Genomic DNA, 25111 nt, shown 5'->3' with positions numbered 1-25111 from the left:
CATTCATGGGCCGGTGCCGAGATCATTCCGATACACAAAAAGGGCCCCCCCCTGGATCCCGCAAACTATAGGCCGATTAGCTTAATAGACGTGGCACAAAAGATCTTTGCACATGTTTTATTGGGGAGGCTCCAAGCATGGATGGAAGAGTTCAACATCCTGACCCCTCTACAGGTGGGCTTTAGAGCTAAAATGTCAACAATAGATCAACTGTTTAGATTACAGATGATCTATTGGAAATCCATTAAATTGGAAGGAGGCAGCCTTTATCTTTCCTTTGTTGACTTAAAGTCTGCCTTTGATATGGTAGATCGATGACAGATGTGGGACCTTTTGAAGGGAATGGGTGTTCCCCCATACCTATGTTATCTTTTGGAAACTCTACATAAAGACACCTTTGCCAGGGTAAGGTATGGTCAAAACGGCGAATTAACATCCCCCTTCCCCGTTGAAAGAGGTGGGAGACAGGGCTGTGTGCTTGCACCGACCCTCTTCTCTCTTTTTTTAAATGGGCTTGTGGAAGAACTGTTAGCTTTAAGAGATATAGATGCACCCAGGCTAGCTGGCAGGAAAATACCTGCACTAATGTTCGCAGACGATACACTGCTCCTGTCCAAGACCGCCATGGGGATGGAAAGAGTCTTGGAGGGCTTTGCTACATTCTGCAGAAAAAGGAACCTGGTCATTAACGTTAATAAGACCAAATATATGGTTCTGCACGCAGACTCCACTAACTGTCCTATCCCAAAATTGGACAATCTGCCGTTGGAGCGAGTAACTGTTTTTGATTACTTGGGGTTAACATTATGCAATAAAATGGATAGGGGACCCCAGATTCTGAAGGCTAATTTGAAACTGGTTCAAGTTTCTGGGGGAATCCTGAAGATGTATAGGGACAGCCCGTTAAAGTTAATTAGCCCGCCTGTAGAGGTCTATAAGGTCCAGGCAAGAGGTGTGGCAGTTTATGGCGCTGAACTTTGTGGCCATAGTGTAGTTCAGATTTTAGCAAGGTCAGAAAACCATTTTATGAGGCAACTTTTAGCATTACCCATGAGCACTCCCCTTCAGCCCCTCAGGATGGATCTTGGCATTCATCCAATAGTAGATCTGGTTACTTCACGCCCGGTTATGTACTGGCGCCAATTGTGGAGCACACCAGAATTTAACAATTTTAGGGAGGAATTAAAATAAATTATGACACTCCCAAGGGCTGGTACCATCCCGTGGCTTGCATATATTAAAAAGTCTTTAGGTGAAATTGGAAGGGAAGACCTTAGGCTCAATCCAGAGGAGACCTGTGCCGTCTTACCAAAAAAATCTCTGGCCAAAGCGATAGAGGAACATAAATTGACACAAATATTATGTTCAGAGTCCAGTACTAATCTGACCTCTGTATTCCTCGAAATGAAAATAAGCTGTAGCTGTGAGCCAGCACTGGATTTGATCCAATCATTGTTTGCCAAGAAGCTTTATATACAGTTTAGGCATGGATTCCTTCCCCTATTCTGCAGGACGAATAAATGGGAAGGATCTATAACCCGACCCTGCCCAGAGTGTAGTACGTACGAAGAATCAGAGGTCCATGTAATATTCTTTTGCATGGCTTACATAAATCCACGCAGAAAATGGATCATCCAACTTGCTAAAAACCTTGGTGTAAGTAACTATAGAGATCTATACAGGGTAATGAAATATGATACTTCTCCCATTTTCGTCACAGTAACTGCTAAATATCTATTCTCAATGTGGGTAATAAGAAAACATCTTGTACTGTAATGCTTTTTTTTGCAAGCTATGTCCCTTTTTAATTTATCTTGTGACAAACATCCTTTTTTTTTTTTTATGCTTTATGAATATATATTGTCCAAAATTATTGTTTTATGAGAGGTTTTAAGATAACTGTTTTCATGTGCAGACTTTTTTTCTTTTTTTTAAATGTGATGTCTGTACTTTTATGGCATTTTCGCCGAAATAAAGTTTTGACTGACTGACTGATTTGGCGTTTGTGTAAATACGGCTGGGCGCTCTTATTTTTAACTTTACAAATTCACCTCACTTGTGCCAGCCATACTGCTGCAGGGCAGCCATGCGTGTGCTTCATATTACACTGAAAACATTGTGAAACAAGGGAATATGTGCTGGTATATTTTAATAGAGATAAAACCCCAAGCCCACAGAACCAACAGGTGTTAGGGGGACCCGCACTCCCTATCAATTATTCCAGTCACTTCTGACACTGTAGCTTGAGGACTGTTTTATGAAGACATACACCATGTGTCTCGCCGGGGTCCAGGGAGCTTCAAACTGACATTTTTACTTTTCCTAAACCTCTTTTTGCTTTCCTCTCGGCCTACAGAAACATATCAAACCGCACCTGACAGACAAAGAGCGTTACTGCTCAAAATATACATCTCCTCCTCAAACGATCACAAATACAAAATACCTTCCGTTTTAAAATACACACTTTCATATCAGAAGTTAAAATATCTTATTTTTCATTTGAAAAAGAACTCATACAACCCAATTTCATACTATATATATCCACAACTTAAAACCACCATAATTACATTCAATAAGGATCAAAAAAATTAGCGGACTTATCTGTGTCTGAGCAGCAAGAGGAAAATGGCTGACTGTTCTGGCAATATATGCATGTTCTGCGTTCTAGAGCTTTGTATGTTCTAAATTCTTATGTTTGTTGCTGCTGTATTTGAGGAGCAATAAAGGTGATATGCATAATATTAGCCTCCGTGCCTTTAATAAAATCATGATTTTCTACCCATTAAAACTGCGGAAAATCTGCATTTTGACAGCAGTAAAGCAAACTGCCGGTCAGCAGGTCACATGCACAGGCATTGGCTACTGTCCTCCGTGGGGAGGGAGGGGCTGGTTTACTCCGTGCGTAGGGGGGTGGGGGCTGGTTTCTTCCATACGTGGGGAAGGGGACTGTGTTGTGTCTCCATGGGGGAACCCCTGGGCCTCATGGACGCCAGGCAGGCTCGCACACACAGGTGGCCGCTTGGCATCTGAGGGGGGGGGGGCATGTTGTATATTACGCATGAGCACCAGCATGTTTTGGCTGGCTCGTGTACATTACGCAGTGAAAACCCACACATCTTGTCTCACCCTGGATGTAAAGGAAGATACGAGCCTTCGTCACAACAAGTACGATGTGTGCAGGCAGCTGGGGATTAGCCAATAAGGAGCTCGGTCCTCCGTGATAAATACTGTGCAGTGGAGAAGGGGCTGTGTGCGGTTTGCATGCGGTAACTAAGGTACTGGAATATCTTTCAATGGCATGTGACTTGCACGTCGGACAGAAACCCTCGCTGACTATGGAGGTGACACACATCCAGTGCAGTGATCGGGTACTCCACAGACCATCACCAGACATGTTCTCGGGGCACAGCCCACATGTTACAAGACGCAAGGAGGAGACATGTTTATTTGCAAAGATGCGCACACACAAGTACAACCACACACCTAAAGAAGACTTACTTTGGCTTTCTGCAGTGGGGTGAAGCGCAGCTCATGCACAAAGGGATTCCTGACGGGGGTGCCAGCTCCTGGTCAATGCGACGCCCCAGGCCCGACGAGCACCTCCAGGTCCGGCTCAGCCTCATGACAGATGAGGGCGAGGAGAGTCCGCGAACACAATGTTCAATGTATTAAAAAAAAAAAAAAACATTTGCAATGCAATAGGTCTCGCATTTACGTGAGTTTGAGCTATTGGCATGGTAAATGACAATGCCTTTTATTTATATTTTGGTTTTTAAAACATAAAAGGCATCGTTATTACAATAGCTTAAAGTCGCGTAAATGTGAGACCTATTGTATTGCAAATGCTTGTTTTCTCTGGGGCTGCTCCTATCTATGGGTCTTCGACGTCCCGCCCCTGCAAGTCAGAGTTCAGAATGGCTGGCCTTGGGTGAACAGCTGAGGCCTCCCGTCCCGTCTGTATCTGTATATGTATATGTGACACGAGAGAGACCGAGTATTTCATGCAGCCAGCCCACCAATCTCAGTCAGGGGTGGGGTCCGGTGGGTGGGGGTTGATGCTAGCTGCCCCACTAATGCTTTTTGAGGATGACCCCATTGTATCTGCTTGGGGGGGGGGGGGGGGGGGGGTAGGGCGGGGCTGAGGGGCAGTAGGTGTGTGGCCACCCCGTCCTCTGTTTGGAAGTCACACACAGGCCCCTCCCGGCTGCACAGGAAGTGATTAGTGTAATCCCCACTGTCAAAGCTCGCGTTAATCTTCAAGCCTCAGGGGGTTTTCTGGGAGGGGCCACTCTTGCTGTCCTCACAACAAATGTTCTAAGATCAAAATGAAGCTAGTGGGGTAGAACCAGGAAGTCCTGTGTAATAAATCCCATTACAGGGGCATGGGATATGGGCCTCCTCCAGATGTTTTGTAGCGTTGGAGGCTGGGGGGTTGCTTAGAAATCTCCGGAAGTGTCTCCGTTGGCACGGCTAATGGTTAGAATATAACAGCGATAACCACGTCACGTTTTCCACACCTATCTGAATAATATCTTGGTGTCTAGAAACAGGCACTAGTACTTACTACTCTTTATGTATGTATGCATTTATTTATCATATTATTCACCTATCCATGAGGTTTGTATAGCGTAGGCATTGCGGGAGGGATTAGAGCGCTTTACGACAGAAGACGCACTATACCACACAGCATCAGAATTAACAATTACACCAGCGATAAATATGTATGGTGTCAAGGATCCTTACAGGGTACAACAGCGGAGTATCAGTCTAAGAAGGGCGGTTAAGAAGAATGGAAATCAATTAATATGTCTTTAAAAAGGAAAGGCTTTCAACGCTTCATCGAAAGGACGACAGCAGGCCCTGGGTGAATTGGAACCAGAGACAGGCAATTTACACACCGATCCTTGTAGCAGGCGCATTTGCCCCCTGAACTATTTTCCCTGTGTTAGAATGTATGTACTCCGGCATATACAGATTTCTACAGCAAGTCTCAAGGCGCCGCAGTAAGACACGATACAGAAGTTACCCAAATGTCCTATATGTCACTTAAAAATGTAGCACTCTTTCTTCCTCCCAATACGCTGCAGTACGCGGTGGGATGCACAATATGTGAGAATACGTATACAATACGAAAATATAAATAGTGCTACTGAATTTAGCAAGTTCTTCCCATTTTCAAAGCGCTGCATGAAGCAGTGTTGTGCAGCCCTCATGTGCATATTTTTATTTTTCATAGCGCTATTTGATTTTGTAGTCCATCGCAAGTCTGAAATAAAACGTGCATTACAGAACAGAACGTACACATTTGTGTAGATGGGGCTTGTTTAGTACTCTCTGCTACGTTTTACGATGCTGCAATAACTGGTATAAATACTATAAGCAAAAATTACATACATTTTTCTACGTATATGATTTAGCACGTTTTCATCTCCCATCACCTTAAAGTATAGAAGTGCTACAGACGAGCTGCTGTGCATCCTTTTATACATATATTTCATGTATACATTGAACTATTAGATTTTGTACCCCTCCCATGGTGCAGAAAGAAGTGCTTCATACTTAATGAATACAAAGTGCCGTAGTCGGTCGATGCGCTGTAGCAGATGGCGCCGCTGGCCCCGGTCAGTAGTGACAGTGCCCGTGCACACTCAGCCTTTGGGGGGTGAACATCACAAGCTTTAAGACACGGTTGTAGAACCAAGAAAAGCCCACCTCAAGGAGCAGTGGGGGCTTGGCGGTGCAGGAATCACCCGAGTCTACTCTTACCCTCCTTATATAATAAAGTGGACCTGGAAACCTTCGTCTGCAGAGAGAACCACCTTTATTACAATAGCCCGGGCTATGGAACAGACTCCCAAGCTAGTCAGAGACCAAACCCAGGAGGCTGCTGCTTTACTCCACAGCGAACAAGCCTTATATACATTTTTACTCCACTCTTTTGGCATTCAGTCCATTGTTCAATCAGGGCGGTGTTTGCAGTTGATAACCTGATCAAGGCGATGTTTGTAGTTGATGACCTGATCAAGGCGTTGTTTGTAGTTGATGACCTGATCAAAGTGGTGTTTGTAGTTGATGACCTGATCAAGGCTCGGCATTCAGACCATTGTTCAATCAGCTTGATCAAGGCTCGGCATTCAGATCATTGTCAATCAGCTTGATCAAATCTCGGCATTCAGATCATTATTCAATCAGCTTCATCAAGGCTCGGTCAGTCAGACCATTGTCCAGATAACCTGATCAAGGTGTCAAGGATGTTTACCAAGCAGGAAGCAGAAGATGAAAAACAAGCTTGTTTACACAGGCTGTAGGTGTCTCATGGCTTTCTGTTAATGAATTGGCTAACTGCAAAGAACAGGGGGACTTGGGTATGCAATAGTTTTGAGCGTCAGCAGAAATGGAGGCTGTAGGTAGGGTTTTGTCGCGAGATGGCAAGGAATGGAGGAATGTAAGGAAATTATTAGAACCTAGTGAAAACTCATCTTCTTCAGACCCTCCTTTTGCCATTGAGTGGCAAAACATGTTTCTTAGGAAATGTCTATCTACATTAGGTCGCCAATCTCTTGTTGAAGCATTATCCTTACGTTGGTGTCATGTGTACTGACCGGGAAACTTTTAAGGACCTGTGTACACATAGCACAAAGCATAGGCAAGCACTGGATACACAGGCAGCATGCGATGAGGACTGCTATTCCCAAGGCAAGAAAAATGAGGATCCCCCATCCCCATCTGGAAAGGAGGCCCCAAATCCAGCCCATGAGGGACCAGTCGTCTTGTTGTTGATTGAATCTCAGAGGAAAGTTTATGCAGACGTTGGATAGCTTGATAGACTGATGGAGCGTTATCAGGTATGTAAATGCACCAGCTGGAGCCGATCAGTTTACATACACCACCACGGTCAGCAAGGATGATGTCAAGTACCATTCGATGCTGTAGTGTCATAAGGCGGTCCGCCTGAAGCTCCGCAGTGATGTTGCCCAAGGCCCCTGCTGTTTCATTAATGGCTGCCTCCACCACTCGGGTAAGGTGTCGTATGTTGCGGCTGTTGACCATAGGACCCAAGAGCGGCAGGAAACCTTTGAAGAAGTCCCCCGCCTCCTGTCCTGCAGTGTCATCGGCTTCAATTACTCCCCTAGGCATACGATGGTGGAGGTGGGGATTGGTCAAGTGATGCGTCCCAACAGTAGTAAAGGTAGGGGGGAGTAGAAAGGCCAAATAACACACACCTGACTAATTTCCGGGAAGCCAGGTATAAGCAGACTGTTCACAAACAAAATATGTATTTGGAGAAGCAATTAGGAGTGGTGGTGAGGTAATATTCAGTGTACTGACTATTGCGCAGTCACTGACTCCTACCTCCCGGGTCCCCAATCCGCAGTCACTGACTCCTACCTCCCGGGTCCCCAATCCTTTCAGGCACATCTGGTGCTGATCACATTGAAAGCCTGCAATTTGGTGGGAACTTTGCGTCTGGACCGGAAGCGAGAAAAGATGATTATACTCGAGGTGTTAAACACAACCATCTCATTGCGTTCAGCACGAGAAATGTTCAAGATGTCAGATGTCATAGTAGGGCAGAAAGGATTACTGACATTGCCTGTTCTGTTTCGGGTGAAAGTGTCATAAAAATCGCCAATGATAGAGCTCGTTGTTCCATTGATCGTATATGCATCAGTGAGGAGCATCCTTCAAGCCAGACAGGACCCAAAAACAGAAAACGGATAGACGTCATAGGGGACAGTGTGTGTCATTGAGTGCGGCATGAGCCTACATACCCAACAGTTCGAAGTATTAATCACAAGCTGATGCTGGTGCAATAATTGTACAAAAAGTATGGTTCATGAATTCCAGGCGTCGTGGTAGTTCATGGGGTGACAAGTTGGCGTGGAGATGTTCCACAGGTGTCGCTGTCGTAACCAGAGGAACTGGGGGAGAGGTCAGTAACAGAAGCCATCCCACAAGCAGCAGGATGAGGAGAGCAAAAAGTATAACTATTGTGGAAAGGAAACATTTATTGTTCAGAAGTTTGACATATTTGTGTGCTTCAGCTCCTTGGACTGCTGCCATTGTGCTCAGCCTGTTGTCACTAGCGGCTGTCTGTGATTGGTGGTTGCTTCACTGGATGTGGATACCAAGAGTCCTACGGACTTCCCATTGGTCCAGCATACCAGCACCGGTCTCAGCCGGGATATCACAGCCCTACAGCCTATTAGACACCAGACAGAGTCAAGGGCCAGCCCCTTTTCTTGGTCTCAAGTTGTAGCGAGTGGAGGAAGGTATGGAGTGGTCTGGAAAGAGAGCTTCTTGTTCCTTCCTCTGATCCTGCAGAGGAGGGATGACTGGACCTCCTAAGATTCGATCAGTTTCGGCTTCCGTAGTGGTGTAATGAAGCTGAGCATCACTGAAAGGGACAAAGGTCGGTACTACTTCTGTGTCGCAATCCGGCAGTTCTTCTTTTACCCATTGGTCGTACGGGAGGGGGAGAGGCACCCTTTTACAATGGGTAGCATGTGTCCAGTTCTTTCTCCCTTAGACTTTTACAGCAGTGCGGGTGGCCAGAAGAACCTGTTGGGGGTGCGACCAGCGGGGCTCCAGACACTTGGTACACTGTAAATTTCAGATTACCACCCAGTCACCTGGCTGGATGGTGTAACCCAGGCCTTCGCTTTTGTCGGAATAGCAGCGTGTACCTGATGATAAAAAGTACGAAAGGAATCAGTTAACTGGTATAGGTAATCAGTCAATACTGGGAACTCATCAGACAATTTCTTTGGCCTTGGTACGCCCCATACATTAGCTGGTCTACCGAATACCAATTCGTAGGGAGATAATCCTATCCTTAAGTGGGCAGTCGTCCTTACTGACAAGAGAGCAAGGGGTAGGGCATCTACCCAGGTAACACCTGTTTCCACCACTATTTTGGCCAATTTTAATTTAAATACCCCATTGTATTTCTCCACCAACCCGGCTGACTGGGGGTGATTAGCAGCATGAAACTTTTGTCCGACACCAAGCCCGGAACACAAAAACTGGACCACATTGGCTGTAAAATATTGGCCATTGTCACTCCACATCAAACGGGCCAACCCAAATCGGGGAAAGTATTCCTTCAACAAAACTTTAGCCGTTGTAATAGCTGTGCAATCCTTGGTGCGGTAGGCCTCCACCCATCTGCTGAAGGCACAGACCACTACAAGGACATATTTCAAATTCGCACACCTGTCCATGTGGATATAATCCATCTGGATGGCCTCAAAAAGAAACGTAGGAGGGGAGAAGCTACCAGTGGGGGTAACTGTACCATTTCCTGGATTGTGCATAAGGCAGATCATACATGACTTAACCACTCGGTCAGCATATAGGGGTATTTTTTCATTATACCACCTTGGCTCTAGTAACTTGCATATTCCCTTCGCACTGATATGGGCAGGGCCATGGGCCATAGTGACAACCGGGGGGACATGACTGTCTGGTAACATCCATTGCCTCCCTTCGGATATATGCACCCAACATCCCTCTATCTCTTTCTCTGCCAGATGTTCCTCCCATGTGTGCAGTTCTTTTGCAGTGGCATGAGATTGAATCTCGACCACACTGACTAGTATTTTCCAACATTCATCCTTCCACCATCCATCTGGCTGGTCCTGTCACAAACATTCCATCTGATTTACTTAGAGCAGTCTGTCTTGCTGTTTGGTCTGCAAGGGCATTGCCTTCCCCTACATCAGTCACTTTCTGGTGGTCTTTACATTTAATCAGTGCAACTTTCCAAGGTAATGTCAAGGCGTCTAGAAGCCTGTGTATCAGGGGACCATGTTGTATTCTAGTCCCATGTGAAGTGAGAAAATGTCTTTCTTTCCAGAATCTACCAAAATTGTGAGCCACCCCAAAGGCATATTGACTGTCCATATAGATATTAACAGTCATGTTTTTACTGATTTCACAAGCTCGTGTCAAGGCCATTAATTCAGCCGCTTGGGCCGATGCCTGTGGAATTTGTGCGGTCTCAACTACCGTAACAAGAGTGGTGTGGGCATATGCAGCAGATGTAGTTCCATCTGATCTTTTAAGACACGAACCATCTATGTATAGTGTTCCCTCAGCATCTGTTAGGGGGGGGTCTTGTAGGTCCACACGACCCTTTGTTTCTTCTTCAGTCCGTAATATGCAGTCATGAGGGTCAGAATTTTTCCCTTGTGTCTCCGTAGGGAGTAGTGTAGCTGGGTTTAGAATATTACATCTCCTAATGTCAATGTGACTGGCAAAAAGAGTGAGCTCATAACCTGTAAGTCGTGCACTGGTAAGGTGTTGTGTCTTGGTGTTGTTGAGCAAGATATCTACTGCATGTGGGATCATTAAGTTCAAGGGTGAAGACATAACAATACCTGCGCTCTGGCGGATCATAAGTGCAGCAGCAGCAGTTGCGCATAAACATCCAGTGTAGGAGAGTGGCATCGACTGCATAGTTGCCCCCAACTTTTTGCTGATGTTTTGACTGTTTTATGACTCTAGCCAGGCTGTGGCCCTGCTATCCAGGACCCCAGCCTATCTGCTTCCTCTCTAAAACCATGTGAGTACCCTAGGTACAAACCAATTGGATGCTGAGGATACCCTGGCAGTCCCTTGTAGATGGTACCCTAGGTACCCAGGGCATGGGCCCCTCAGGGCTGCAGCACTCATTGTGCCACCCTGGGACAGCCATACAAAATGACGCCACCAGACCACTACTGTAGTCTGGGTAAGGTGGTGCTAGCACCCCTTACAGGGATATAGGTACCCTATATCCCACCCCATTACAACACATATACTCTCATAGGTCACCCCTATGGCAGGCCTTGGTAATCTTACAAGGCAGGGTGCTGAGGTATGTGTGAGGGGGGGACCCCTACCCGAGTAGGGCCCTCTGCAACCTTCGTAAAAATCAGTGCTGGGTTGTTTGTAGTGTAGCCATACCATATACTCTCAACCACATTATAAGTATATCGCAATAGCGTGATAACTTGAGAATGGCTACACAGAACCATATTGTGTTTGGTGTGAAACATGTAGTAATCATACCTCCAGTCCAGCCATGGGCATGAGTGCATGATTCCCCCTTGCTAGAGGGGCGATATGGGAAAAGCAGCAGAATTTAGACAACAATTTAAAAGTGCACGTGTAACACAAAATGGATGCTACCAGCCACCCACACGACTCTGGCTGCATGTTGCTGGGGAAAATCCAAGCCTCGGCTGCTGGACAATAGGGCTCCTGTGGCAGGGAGGTGCCAGCACCTCCCCAGACAGGATATGTGGATTGGAACTGGGTGGGTGCACCTTAGGATGCCTTTCAGAGTTGCACGTAGGCAGCTACAGCGCCTACATTCTGCATACACCGCCTGGAACCGGTTCAGGGGCATCCTGCCCCTCGCCCAGGTGGGAAACACACAAAGGGGAGAGGGTGTAGCCACCCTTTCCCGCCTCACCACTCATTGATGGACACTACTCTGGACACTCCCCTAATCTTGGGGATAAAGGTGAATAACGTGGCCTCAGATTAATCTTGGACTTCACAGACTTGACCTTCGACGAGCTGCTGCCCAGCTGACTGAAGAAATCTCCCTTGGGGTAAAGGAGTTACCCCCCTGCTTGGCAGGCACCTGAAACACTGCAAGTGACCCGGTTGGAACTTCGCTGCTCTTGTGGACTTCGTCGACTTCCAGCGCCCTTGAGGTGGGTTTCCTGAGCATCCCAGAGGCCAGTGAGCGTGCTCAACAAGTTTGAGCACCGTGGACCGCGTGGGTGCCGAGATCTCTAATACCCCAGGACACCGGCCACCTCTTGCATAGCACACGACCCTGACCAGTGGGGAAGTTGTGCTTTGGCCCGTTATCGAGCCAACCACTCTACAGCAATTGTGCCAAAGACCAGCGCTCTAGCCCCCTCCGGAGGCCCGTGGGTGCCCTTTTACGCACTCCAAATTGCCGCCTCCCGCGGTCCCTTCTCTCTCAACTTGCGGGCTCTTGCCGAGGTCAATCTCGACATTTAAGAGTTCTCCTGGTTGCTCCAGGCCTGCTCTACAGTCTCTCCAAAGGAGACCTCTCACAGACCTCGTGGGTCTGCACCAGTAGCGGATTTGTTCATCTTGCGTGGGTTGCGGTTGCCAAGGCTTAGTGGATCCAATCCGGACACTAACACCGCAGCGACCCTCATCCGACGTGGGACAGTCGCCCTCCAGAAGCTGGCCTTCCTTGAAGCCTCCCGGAGCCCGTGGCTGCAGATGCAAGCTACCCTTCTCTCCACTTGAAGCACCCGACATTGAAGGGCTCTTTCCTTTTAGCTCCCCGGTCACTTTGCCGTGACCCAGACTCTGTCCCCTCTGCTTTCAGGTTCTTCTCTCTCTACAAACTCTACATCTTCAATCTTCACGACATCGACGCTTTTGGCTAGCAGCAGTTTTGTACATTTTCCCATTGAAAATCAGCCCGCGACCAGACATCGAAAACGACCTATGCACCCGGCTTCCCTGGGGCAGGTAACAGTGGTACCTCGGTACTCTCGTGGTAGTGGGCTCCTCAAAAGCTTAACTCTAAGTTTTTAACTTTGAACTCCTGCTAGAAGTGTCTTTAATCTGTTTAAATCAAACCGCGACATTCTCCATAGGATATAATAGAGATCCCGATAGCAGCTATTTCCACTGCACGCGCCTCCCGTGGGTCCCCTTCCTCATAACTTGGGGTGGATTCTAAAGGGGCCAGCGATCCTAAATGCCCTAGGAATTGTCTGTAGTATTGTCGAGGTTCTTATACCACTTTTTTAGTATATGGTTTGGTCCCCCCCGGGGCCCAATGTTAACAGTGCTATTTATTGTATCTATCAATGCTTGTTTGAATTGTAACTTTGCCTTAGCCTCATAAAGAGACTGTGGGATTCTGTCTAGAATAAATACATATATTCTATATATATACCTGTGTGGAATACTCTTTCATTTGGTCATTCAAGAGGTTATCTATGGTAAAACAATAAGCTTAACACTCCTTCAAGACTTAGCCTGAAGGCTGCTCTCCACAGCTACCACTAGGATAGCTTTCTTTAAAGGTTGTCTTTTAAACCTCTCACCATAAGAGTCGAATTGGACTAGTACAAGGTGGCCACTATAACTAGTGACCAGCATATGCCAGGCCAACTTCTCACATTGGTGTGCAGCGGTTGGATTCAAGCTTGCCATTGTTTTACCAGATAACAAATTGAATTTCTAAAGTGAAAACCACTAGGTACCAAAGGTACATATAAAATTCAAGCTCAGAATACAATAAGTTCTACTGAACTTAGGAGTTGTGTGTAAAGGGTTTAGCACACCTTGACTACAACTCAAGAAAGGGTTCAGTAGGCCACACCTAGTGTAGGTAGATACACCAGTACCACTACACTAGAAATATCTTCAGGTTCCCATAAGGCTCTGGAAGGACCCCATAGGGTCCCAGTCGACAAATATGATCATCTCTCCTTTGCTGAGCTTAGGGAGATGTGCACCTCTAGGCAACTTAAGACAAACAAAGGTGCCAATACTCAACGTCTCAGGGAAATCCTACTCATAGCAGACTTTAGTGTCTGATGGGGTAGACAGGTTGGGTGGGCATCCCCCAGAAGAGGACACCCCTGGGGTGGACTCTGATGAGGACCAGGAAGAGGAAGAAGAACTTGACCTGGATGACCAAAACCATTCACAACATGGAGATGATGGCCCAAAAGGAACTCTCTCCATCCCTAAAGGGAGAATGGTGGATCCAAACAGAAGGAGCAGATCCACCTCAGAGGGGTCCAACCATTCTGAGAGATCCAAAGGGACCTCTGCCTCTTCTCAGAGAAGGGAATCCTCCCAAGTGAGGAAATGCAGACTGATCAAGTTTGAGCAGGCTAAGCTACAGCTTAAGAGAGAACAGTTCGCATTGGACAGGGAAGCCCTGGAGCTTCAGAAAGCTTCAAGAAAGTGGGGTCTAGAGACCCCTGGTGGCAGTATTACCCCTAGAGTTAGAGAGAAAGCTCCTGACAATAGGAACCTACATAAGATTGTGCCCCCCTATCAGTCTGGGGATGATATCCACAAATGGATCACTGCACTTGAGAGGGCCTGTAAAGTTCAGAGGGTCCCAGTAGAGCAGTGGGCAGCAATCTTATGGCTCTCCTTTGCAGACAAAGGTAGAGACAAGCTCCTCTCTGTAAGAGAAGAGGATGCAGATGATTATTATATCTTGAGAGATGCTTTAATAGATGGGTTTGGCCTAACCACTGATCAATACAGGTTAAAGTTGAGAGACACCCAAAAAGCACAGAATCAAGATTGGGTAGACTTTGTGGATTGTGCTACCAAGGCACTGGAAGGTTGGTTAACTGGCAGTAAAGTATATGATTACAAAGGATTGTACAATCTCATAATGAGGGAGCAGATCCTTAATAATTGTCAGAATCAGCTCTTACATCAGCACCTGGTGGACTCAGATCTGACCTCTCCCCAAGAATTGGGAAAGAAGGCAGACAAATGGGTCAGAACCAGGATTAAGCAGAAGGTCCAGCCCTTGGGGGGTGCACCTAAAAAAGGAAGATTCCAAAAACTCTGAGAAGGGTGGGGAAAAGGGAAAAGACCAGCAGTCTTCAACAGGCCCCCAAAAATCAGCATCTGATAACTCCCAAGCTAATAAAGCTAAACAACCAAGGAAGCCATGGTGTAAATTCTGTAAGCAGAAAACCCATTGGAATTCAGATTGTAATAAGGCCAATGACTCCACAAGTACCACTCCACCGGCCCCTAAGGCAGCTGCTCCCCCTAGTACAACCATAGGTGGTGGTACACAGAACAAGGGCATAGTAGGGTTGACCCTGGGATCTGGAGAGGACTCTGGCCTAGTCAGAACTCCTACTCAGGCTGTGCTAGTTTGTGATGGGGACTTGTCCCTGTTTGGGAGTCCCAGTGACCTGGGCAAATACAAACAACAGCCACCCATAAATGAAAGGGAGTCAATAGCTTTTAGGGATACAGGAGCCAGTGTCACCATGGTGACATAGGAACTTGTGGACCCTAGCCAGATCATACTTGGGGAAACTTACCAAGTGACCAATGCAAGCAACGTTAATACTAACCATGGTCTAGCAGTTGTGAACTTCTCCTGGGGAGGGGTAACTGGCCTCAAGAAAGTTGTGGTGAGTGCAGACCTACCTGTTGAATGTTTACTAGGGAATGATTTGGAGGCCTCAGCATGGGCTGAGGTGGAGCTAAGTACCCATGCAGCAATGTTGGGTATACCAGCAGAAGTGTTTGCCCTGACAAGGTCAAAAGCAAAGCTGACAGGAACTGAACAGGCCTTGGATCCTGGAAAAATGGACCAAGGACCTTCCAAGAGGAGGAGTAGCAGGGCTAAGGCAGAGCCTTCCCCCCCAGGATCAGTCTGTAGAGACTCTTTTAGCAGAAGAGGATCTGGCTCCTGAAGAAGGAACTGCCCCAGATGAACTGGAACCTGATCAGGTTGAGTTCTTGGGGGTAGGGGGACCTTCTAGGGCAGACTTGAGCCTGGAGCAGCAGAGCTGCCCCACTCTTGAACCCCTCAGACAGCAATCTGCTGCTGAGGCTGCAGGGAATGCCAGTGGGACCCATAAGGTTTATTGGGATGATGGGCTCCTATACTCTTTGGGTCGAGATCCCAAGCCTGGTGCAGCCAGGAGGTTGGTCTTACCTCAGAAGTTTAGGGGCTTCCTACTCACACTGGCCCATGATATTCCCTTAGCAGGACACCTAGGCCAAAACAAGACTTGGGACAGAATAGTCCCTCACTTTCATTGGCCACAGATGAGTGAGGACTGTAAGAACTTTTGTAGCTCTTGCATTACTTGTCAAGCCAGTGGCAAGGCAGGCAAGTCCACAAAGGCCCCCCTGATACCATTGCCTGTGGTGGGGTGCCCTTTGAACTGGTGGGGATTGATATAGTTGGTCCCCTAGACCCACCAACAGCATCTGGGCACAGGTTCATTCTGGTGGTAGTGGATCATGCCACCAGATACCTAGAAGCTATACCCCTTAGGACCATCACAGCACCTGTGGTGGCAAGGGCCCTCCTGGGAATCTTTTCCAGGGTGGGTTTTCCTAAGGAGGTATTGTCTGACAGAGGTACAAACTTTATGAGTAGTTACCTCAAGGCAATGTGGAAGGGGTGTGGTGTCAACTATAGGTTCACCACCCCTTACCATCCTCAATGTAATGGCCTTGTTGAGAGATTGAATATGCTACTTACCAGTATGCATCTGTTCATGGCATGTAGGGCTGCTGACATTCATATCTGTGCATAGATCGCCGCCTAGTGTTGGGTCCGGATGTTTGCACGTTGTTGTCCTGGAAGAGTCTTCGAAGTATCCTGAGATAGGTGACTCCTCCCCTGGACTACAGTGCACATGGGCATCCTCTCCATCCTCAGATTGTTTTTCGCCATTGTGGCAGTGATGGAGTAGATACAGAAAGTGATGACCATGCTATACAGTAATTCTGAGAGCTGCAACTGCTACAGGCGCCGGGGAGGAGGGTGGGCGATATGAATGTCAGCAGCCCTACATGCCAAGAACAGTTGCATACTGGTAAGTAGCATATTCAGTTCGAGGCATGTGGGCTGCTGAATTCATATCTGTGCATAGAATATATAGCAGTACCTCCTATTAGCGGCGGCTACCAGTGCCAGCTGCAGCGGTCTGAAAACGAGTTTTGAGAACAGCCTGTCCTACAGCTGCCTGCTGTTTTGAGTGTACATCTACACAGTAGTGTTTGGTAAATGTATGTATAGTGGACCATGTGGCTGCTCTACATATTTCCTGTACAGGAATGTTTCCCAGGAAAGCCATGGACGCCCCTAACTTACGTGTTGAGTGGGCTCGTGGGGGAATCGTTAATGTGCGTTTAGCTTTCTGATAACAAATTTGAATACATTTAACGATCCATCTGGCTATACCTGCTTTGGAAATGGCGTTGCCCTTGTGCTGTGGTGAAAAGGCAACGAAAAGTTGTTTTGTCTTCCTGAAGACCTTAGTTCTGTCTATATAGTACATGAGGGCTCTCTTTACATCTAGTGTATGGAGCATTCTCTCAGCTACATTCTGTGGGTTTTGAAAGAAGACAGGCAGTTCAATAGTTTGATTCATGTGGAACTGCGATATTACTTTAGGCATGAATTTGGGGTTGGTACGTAGTACGACCCTGTTTGCGTGAACCTGTATGAATGGCTCTTGAATGGTTAGTGCCTGGAGTTCACTAACTCTTCTTAACGAAGTGATTGCCACTAGAAAGGCTACTTTCCAGGTGAGGAATTGAATCTCACATGAGTGGAGAGGTTCGAAGGGTGGACCCATCAGTCGGGTGAGGACCAAGTTGAGGTTCCACACCGGTGCTGGTGGGTGTCTTGGGGGAATTACTCGTTTGAGTCCCTCCAAGAAAGCTTTGATGGCAGGCACTCTGAATAAAGAGAGGTGTTGCCTGATCTGGAGATAGGCTGCTATTGCGGTCAAATGGATACGTATTGAGGTGTATGCCAGATTGCATCGGTATAGGTGTAAGAGGTAACAGATTATATTTTGAATGGATGCGTCTAGCGGGCTAGTGTCATTGTTATTACAATAAATGACAAACCTCTTCCATTTAGCTGCATAGCAAGCTCTGGTAGTGGGTCTCCTGGCCTCCTTAATGATCTCCATACAGTCTGGTGACAGGTTTAGGTAGCCAAACTCTAGGACTTCAGGAGCCAGATTGCCAGGTTCAGCTGTTGCGGATCTGGGTGCCGAATTTCTCCATGGTTCTGCGTCAAAAGCACGGGTTTGATCCGCAGCCTTTGGTGCGGCACCACGGAGAGTTCCAGAAAGGTTGTGTACCATGGCTGGCGTGCCCATGTTGGAGCAACCAGGATGAGTGTCATTGAGTGCTATCGCAGTTTGCGTGCCACCAGTGGTATCAATGGCGCTGGGGGAAAAGCGTACGCAAATCTGCCGGACCAGTTCATCCATATCGCATTGCCCTGCGACTGTGGATGTGGGAACCTGGCGGCAAAGCTTTGGCATTTTGCGTTTTCGCTTGTCGCGAATAGGTCTATCTCTGGATGACCCCACTGCTGGAAGTATGGTTGGAGTACTGATGGGTGTAACTCCCACTCGTGCATCTGGCGGCTGTGTCTGCTGAGCAGATCCGCCATCTGGTTGTCTTTGCCCGGGAGGTGTTCCGCCATGAGGAATATGTTCCTCTGAATTGCCCACTTCCACATGCTCTGAGCCAGATGAGAACTGTGGAGAGTGCGTTCCTCCCTGCTTCTGTATGTAGTACATGGCAGTCATGTTGTCCGTCCGGATCAACACAACTTTGTAGCACAGGTGTACTTTGAATGCCTTCATGGCTAGGAAGATTGCCATCAGTTCCAGAAGGTTGATGTGCACCTTCTTTTGTTGTGTCGTCCATAGTCCCTGCACTGTGTAATGGAGTACATGGGCTCCCCATCCCTGGAGAGAGGCGTCCGCTGTCAGTATTATTTGTGGAACAGGCTCGTGGAACGGTCGGCCCTTGCAAAGGTTTTGTGGATTCCACCAATGCAGAGTTGTATGCCCGACCGCTCACCAACACTAGGTCATTTAATTGCCCGTGAGCCTGATTCCATTGACGTGCTAAGCACTCCTGAAGCGGGCGCATATGTAGTCTCGCGTGTGGGACTATGAAAATGCAGGAGGCCATCATGCCTATCAACTGCATGAACACTCTCGCAGGAAGGGAGTGTTGGGGTTTGAACTTGGAAATTACCGTTTGCATGCTGTTGATCCTCACTAAATTTGGCTGAGCTGTGGCTGCCAGAGTGTCTATGGTCGCACCGAGGTACTGTTGTACGTGTGCGGGCTGGAGATGTGATTTTGGGTAATTTAGTGAGAATCCCAGACTGTGAAGAAGGTGAATGGTGCGGGACATGTGGCTGGCACATTGCTGGGCTGACTTTGCCTGAACAAGCCAGTCGTCCAGGTAAGGGTAGACGTGAACGTGTTGCCTCCGTAGATGTGCAGCCACGGTAGCTAGGCACTTTGTGAAAACTCTGGGTGCTGTTGTGACTCCGAAGGGGAGGACTTTGAATTGATAGTGCTGACCCTGAATGGTGAACCGGAGATATTTTCTGTGTGATGGATGTATGGGTATGTGGATATACGCATCTTTGAGGTCTAGCGTGGCTAGGAAATCTCCCTGTCTGAGGAGCGGGAGAACCTGCTGCAGGGTGAGCATGTGAAAATGTTCCGAGAGAATGTATTGGTTGAGGGGTCTCAGGTCTAGGATAGGTCTGAGTGACCCGTCCTTTTTTGGTATCAAGAAGTACAGAGAGTACACCCCTGTCCCCTGCTGGTGTATGGGCACGGCCTCTATTGCGCCTTTTTGCAGCATACTTAGCACTTCCTGCTGTAATAACGCTAAGTGCTCTGAGGACATAGGACAGTGTCTTGGCGGTATGGTGGGTGGAGTGGAGGTTAGCTCGAGACAGTAACCGTGTTGGATAACATCTTTCACCCACCTGTCTGTGGTGATGGAATCCCACGTGGACAGGAACTGCTGGAGTCTCCCCCCGACAGGTGTTATGTGGTCGGGGGGAAGGGAGAGGGCGTCACTGTTTGTTCTTAGGGGAGGACCTGGTATTGCCGTAACCACGTCCTCTGCCCTTGGTGCTGGAACCACGATATCCCCCTCGGGTGTTTTTATCGTAGGAACTCTGTGTGCCCCCTTTATTGTAGGTTTGCTGTGCCCCCTGTCCTCTCCCTGCACCTCTGTTTCCGGGGCGACAAAAGGAGCCACTACGAAATGTCTGCGTTTGCAGAGCCCCCATTGACTTCGCAGTGTCTGTGTCTTTTTTTATCTTTTCTAAGGTGGCGTCAACCTCCGGTCCAAATAAGTAGTCGGGGTTGACCGGATGATTGAGGCTGTTATTTTGGACTTCAGGTTTGAATCCGGAGATTCGTAACCAGGCGTGTCGGCGTAGCATGACGCTGGTGTTTAGTGCCCGAGCAGCAGTGTCTGCAGCATCTAGTGCACACTTGATGGATGCGTTTGTGAGCAGTTGTCCCTCCCTGATGAGGAGCTCCGCTGCCTCTTTGTATTCGTCTGGCAGGTGTTGGAGTAGGGTCTCTAACGTGTCATAGTGTGAGCGGTCGTAGCGAGCTAGGAGGGCCTGTGTATTGGCGATGCGCCATATGTTTGCTGCCTGGGCTGCAATTCGTTTTCCGGAGGTCTCTAGAACCTTGGACTCTTTGTCCGGGGGAGGAGCATCACCAGTTGACTGCGAGTGTGCCCGTTTGCGAGCATTGGCAACCACAATGGAGTCCAGAGGCAATTGGCTCCTAATGTACGTGGGGTCCCCAGGTGCGGGTTTGTATTTTTTCTCGATCCTGGGGTTTATCACTCGTGCCCTTGTGGTCTCTTTGAAAATGTCCTTTGCTGGCTTGAGGACACCTTTTAACATGGGAAGAGTTTTTACAGTCCTCTCGGAGGATGCGAAGGTGTCCACCAAGAAATCATCCTCGATAGTGTCGGAGTGGAGTTGCACTCCATGATTGGCTGCGGCCCGTTCGATGAGGGCATTGAATGCAGCAGTGTCCTCTGTGGGGGACGTTTTGCGCCATAAAGTTGTGTGTCCTGTGTATCCAGAGCGGCACCTGGCTCCACTGGGTCATCCCAGACCTGATCAGGGTCTTGCTGGCCCTCAGGGTCCATGTCTTCGGGGTAGGTGGTGTTGTCACCCATGTAGTCCTCCAGCGCATCGGGATCGGAGTGCGTTGGAGAGAATGATGAATCTGTGTAAGGAGTGTGGATGCGTTCATAAAGAACTGGTTCCGATTCCGCCGGCATTTTTTGTTTTAGTGGAATCCTATAAGAGTCCAGAGCGTGCCCCGAAGTGATCTTTCGCTTTCGGAGCATAAGCCTGCCGGTGTCGGCGTCGATGAAGTGGGACGGTGATGTCCCAGTAGTAGAGTGTTCGGTACATGGGGACCTTGTCTGGGCAACGCGGGTTCTGATTTCGAACATCTTTGGCGCCGTGGGTGGCGGCAAACCAAAGGTGATATTGGCCGGTGCCGAAGGTGCCTTCTGTGCCAGTTTCGGTTTCGAGCCCGACGAGGTCTGGAGGGCTGCCTTTTCCCTGATCCGTTGCAAGGATGCTGCCACCTGTTGCACCTGGAACGCCGACGGTTCTTTGGCGCCGAGAGGTTCCGTAGAGGCAGGTGTGGACGTCTTCGGAGACACCGGGTCATCGAGCCGAGGAGGGGTAGGAGCCGTCGACGGCGTCGATGAATGTACCTTAGTCGCTGTCTTCGAGGTGGATAGCGATGCAGTGGCCATTTTCACTTTGATGGCTGGTGCCGATTGCTTCTGTGCCGGGGGCCTTGGCGCTTTGACGGCACCGATGGATTTTCTTTTCGGGTCGGCGCCGACATCTGCTGCAGCGAGTGCGGCACCGAAGTCCCTTTTGGTGCGGTCGGAGCCGACGGGTTTGGCTGGCGTCGAAGGTGTGGAGGTCCTCGAGCCGACCAGTGTCAGTTTCACTTTCGGTTTCTGTTGAACCGGAGTGATGATTGGTTTCGGTTTTGTGGTAGGGAAACCAGTCTTCTTTGGTAACAATGGCTCTCGCTGAATGTCCGTTGCCGGGCCAGAGGGCGGGGCCGAGGAACTGCGGGATTGGTCTTGGGTAAGGCCCGAAGTCGATCCCTCGACCGGAGCCGTTGTTGGATTCACAGGGATATCCTCTATTTGGACGGGTAGGCCTTGCTCCTCGCCGGAGCTACCTTCTTTGGCCCCTAAGGCCTCGTCGTAGTCTCCTACCTCATCGTCGGCTTCTTCCCTGTGAAAAAGCTCTTCATCGACATCTTCCGATCGGGAACCGTGTTCGGAAGTAGGGCTGGAGGGCATATTTTCCACGCTTTCGACATCTTCGTCTTTGGTGCTGAAGATGTTGGTTGGGGCCGGTGCCGCTTGCTGCGCTTCAAGTCTCGCGGCTCGTCGATTCCGTAGAGTCTTCTTGGATCGGAATCGGGCACAGGCCATGCATTTTGATTCGTCATGATCCGGTGAGAGGCATTTGTTGCACACCGGGTGGACGTCGATATGGGGGTATTTGGCGTGGCAAACAGGACACCGCTTGAATGGGGTCCTCGATTCCATCGTCGAAGTTCGGTCGATGGTCGGATTTAATGGATCCGGAAAGTTGTTTAAATTAGTAAACTAGCCTGTAAACTGTCGATACCGATCGGGAACAGTACCGACGAAAACTAAAGGCCTTATGGCCTGAAAACTAAATTTTCCTAACTTGAGTCAAGATAAGCACATCCGAACCCAATGGCGGAAAAAAACAATCTGAGGATGGAGAGGATGCCCATGCGCACTGTAGTCCAGGGGAGGAGTCACCCATCTCAGGATACTTCGAAGACTCTTCCAGGACAACAACGTGCAAACATCCGGACCCAACACTAGGCGGCGATCTATGCACAGATATGAATTCAGCAGCCCACATGCCTCGAACTCAACAAGACCTTAAAGGGTATGATCAAAGGGCTCCCAGAAAAGCTTAGGCAAAAATGGGATGTTCTTCTGCCCTGCCTTCTCTTTGCATACAGGGAGGTGCCACAAAAGGGGGTTGGCTATAGCCCCTTTTAACTTTTGTTTGGCCATCCTGTTAGAGGGCCACTCTGTCTTGTGAAGGAGGGTTGGGAACAACCTCTCAAACCTCCTAAACAGGATGTAGTGGACTATGTACTTGGTCTCCGCTCCCGGATGGCCGAGTATATGAAGAAGGCAAATAAAAACCTGGAGGCAAGTCGGGAATTACAGAAAGCCTGGCATGACCAAAAAGCTGTCTTGGTGGTGTACCAGCCAGGACAGAAGGTATGGGTGTTGGAGCCAGTGGCCCCAGCAGCTCTCCAAGACAAATGGAGTGGACCCCATACCATTTTGGAGAAAAAGGGAGAGGTCACCTACTTGGTAGACCTTGGCACTCCCAGAAGTCCCCACAGGGTACTTCATGTGAATAGGTTGAAAGCATATGTAGACAGGGCTGACATGGGCTTGCTCATGGCAACAGATGAGGGACAGGAGGAAGAGAGTGACCCTCTCCCAGACCTACTCTCTCACAACCCTGATGATGGGTCAGTAGATGGAGTAGCCTTGGCAGGCAGCCTCACTGACCAGCAGCAAGCAGACTGCAGACAGGTTCTTCAGTCTTACAGACATAGGTTTTCTCTGACTCCAAGTCAGACCCCCTGGTGCACTCATGAAGTGGACACTGGGGACAGTCTGCCTGTCAAGAATAAAATCTACAGGCAACCTGACCATGTCAGGGACTGCATATGGACAGAAGTCCAAAAGATGTTGGAATTAGGAGTGATTGAGCCCTCAGAGAGCCCTTGGGCTAGCCCAGTAGTCCTTGTACCAAAACCTCACACCCAGGATGGTAAGAGAGAGATGAGGTTCTGTGTTGACTACAGGGGACTCAATGCAGTCACTAAGACTGATGCACACCCAATTCCCAGAGCAGATGAGCTCATAGATAGATTGGCCTCAGCCAAATATCTGAGCACATTTGATCTGACAGCAGGCTACTGGCAGATAAGGTTAGCTGAATCAGCAAAAGCCAAAAGAGCATTTTCTACCCCTGGTGGGCATTATCGGTTTGTGGTAATGCCCTTTGGTTTAAAAAATGCACCTGCCACTTTTCAAAGGTTGGTGAACCAAGTCCTCTCAGGCCTGGAAGACTTTAGTGCAGCATATCTAGATGATATTGCTGTCTTCAGCTCCACCTGGGAGGATCACCTGATCCACCTGAGGAAAGTTTTGGAAGCACTGCAAAAGGCAGGGCTCACTATCAAGGCTACTAAGTGCCAGATAGGGCAGAGTCAGGTTGTATACCTGGGTCACCTTGTAGGTGGAGGCCAGGTTCAACCCCCTCAGAGCAAAATCCAGACCATCATGGACTGGGTTGCTCCCACCACCCAGACTCAGGTCCGAGCTTTCTTGGGCCTGACTGGTTATTATAGGAGGTTTGTAAAGGGATATGGATCCATTGTGACCCCCTTGAATGACCTCACCTCTAAGAGGATGCCCAAAAAGGTTCAGTGGACTGTCAGCTGTCAGAAAGCTTTTGATGACCTAAAACAGGCAATGTGCTCTGCTCCAGTGCTCCAAAGCCCCAACTACTCCAAAGAATTCATAGTTCAAACTGATGCTTCAGAGGTGGGGGTAGGTGCTGTGTTATCACAACTGAATGAGGAGGGCCAGGATCAACCAGTAGCTTTTATTAGCAGAAGGTTGACCCCCAGAGAGAAACGTTGGTCAGCTATAGAGAGGGAGGCCTTTGCTGTGGTCTGGGAAGAAGCTAAGGCCATACTTGTTTGGCACTCACTTCCTTGTTCAAACAGACCATATGCCCCTCCTATGGCTAAAACAGATGAAGGGTGAAAACCCCAAACTACTCAGGTGGTCCATTTCCCTACAGAGGATGGACTATACAGTGGAACATAGACCTGGGAGCAACCATGCCAATGCAGATGGCCTCTCCAGATATTTCCACTTAGAACATGATTCCCCCCTGCTAGAGGGGCGATATGGGAAAAGCGGCAGAATTTAGACACCAATTTAAAAGTGCACGCGTAACACAAAATGGATGCTACCAGCCACCCACACGACTCTGGCTGCATGTTGCTGGGGAAAGTCCCAGCCTCTGCAGCTGGACAATAGGGCTCCTGTGGCAGGGAGGTGCCAGCACCTCCCCAGACAGGATATGTGGATTGGAACTGGGTGGGTGCACCTTAGGATGCCTTTCAGAGTTGCACGTAGGCAGCTACAGCGCCTACATTCTGCATACACCGCTTGAAACCGGTTCAGGGGCGTCCTGCCCCTCGCCCAGGCGGGAAACACACAAAGGGGAGAAGGTGTAACCACCCTTTCCCGCCTCACCACCCATTGGTGGACACTACTCTGGACACACCCCTAATCTTGGGGATAAAGGTGAATAACGTGGCCTCAGAGCCTCAGATTAATCTTGGACTTCACAGACTTGACCTTCAACGAGCTGCTGCCCAGCTGACTTTAGAAATCTCCCTTG

General features: G+C 48.6%; 1 protein-coding gene across 9 annotated transcripts in view; it reads right to left on the bottom strand.

The window, feature by feature from the left end:
* The window catches only part of LOC146869147 (uncharacterized), a 121227-nt gene that overhangs the window by 35061 nt on the left and 61055 nt on the right, over positions 1-25111 (bottom strand). Inside the window, exon 3 of one of the 9 annotated variants that reach the window (XM_085639874.1) lies at positions 5560-8687. The exons of 7 other annotated variants lie outside the window; for them this stretch is intronic. The gene's annotated coding sequence lies outside the window, so the exon portion shown is untranslated. Of the gene's footprint in view, positions 1-3498; positions 3994-5559; positions 8688-25111 lie in introns of those variants that run through there. One more of the 9 variants, XM_085640169.1, reaches the window with a different exon arrangement.

The sequence above is a fragment of the Triturus cristatus genome, chromosome 1_1, assembly GCF_964204655.1.
Source record: "Triturus cristatus chromosome 1_1, aTriCri1.1, whole genome shotgun sequence".
Lineage (NCBI taxonomy): Eukaryota > Metazoa > Chordata > Amphibia > Caudata > Salamandridae > Triturus > Triturus cristatus.
The sequence above is the reverse complement of the archived record's forward strand: the minus strand, read 5'-3'. Positions and strand labels throughout refer to the sequence as shown.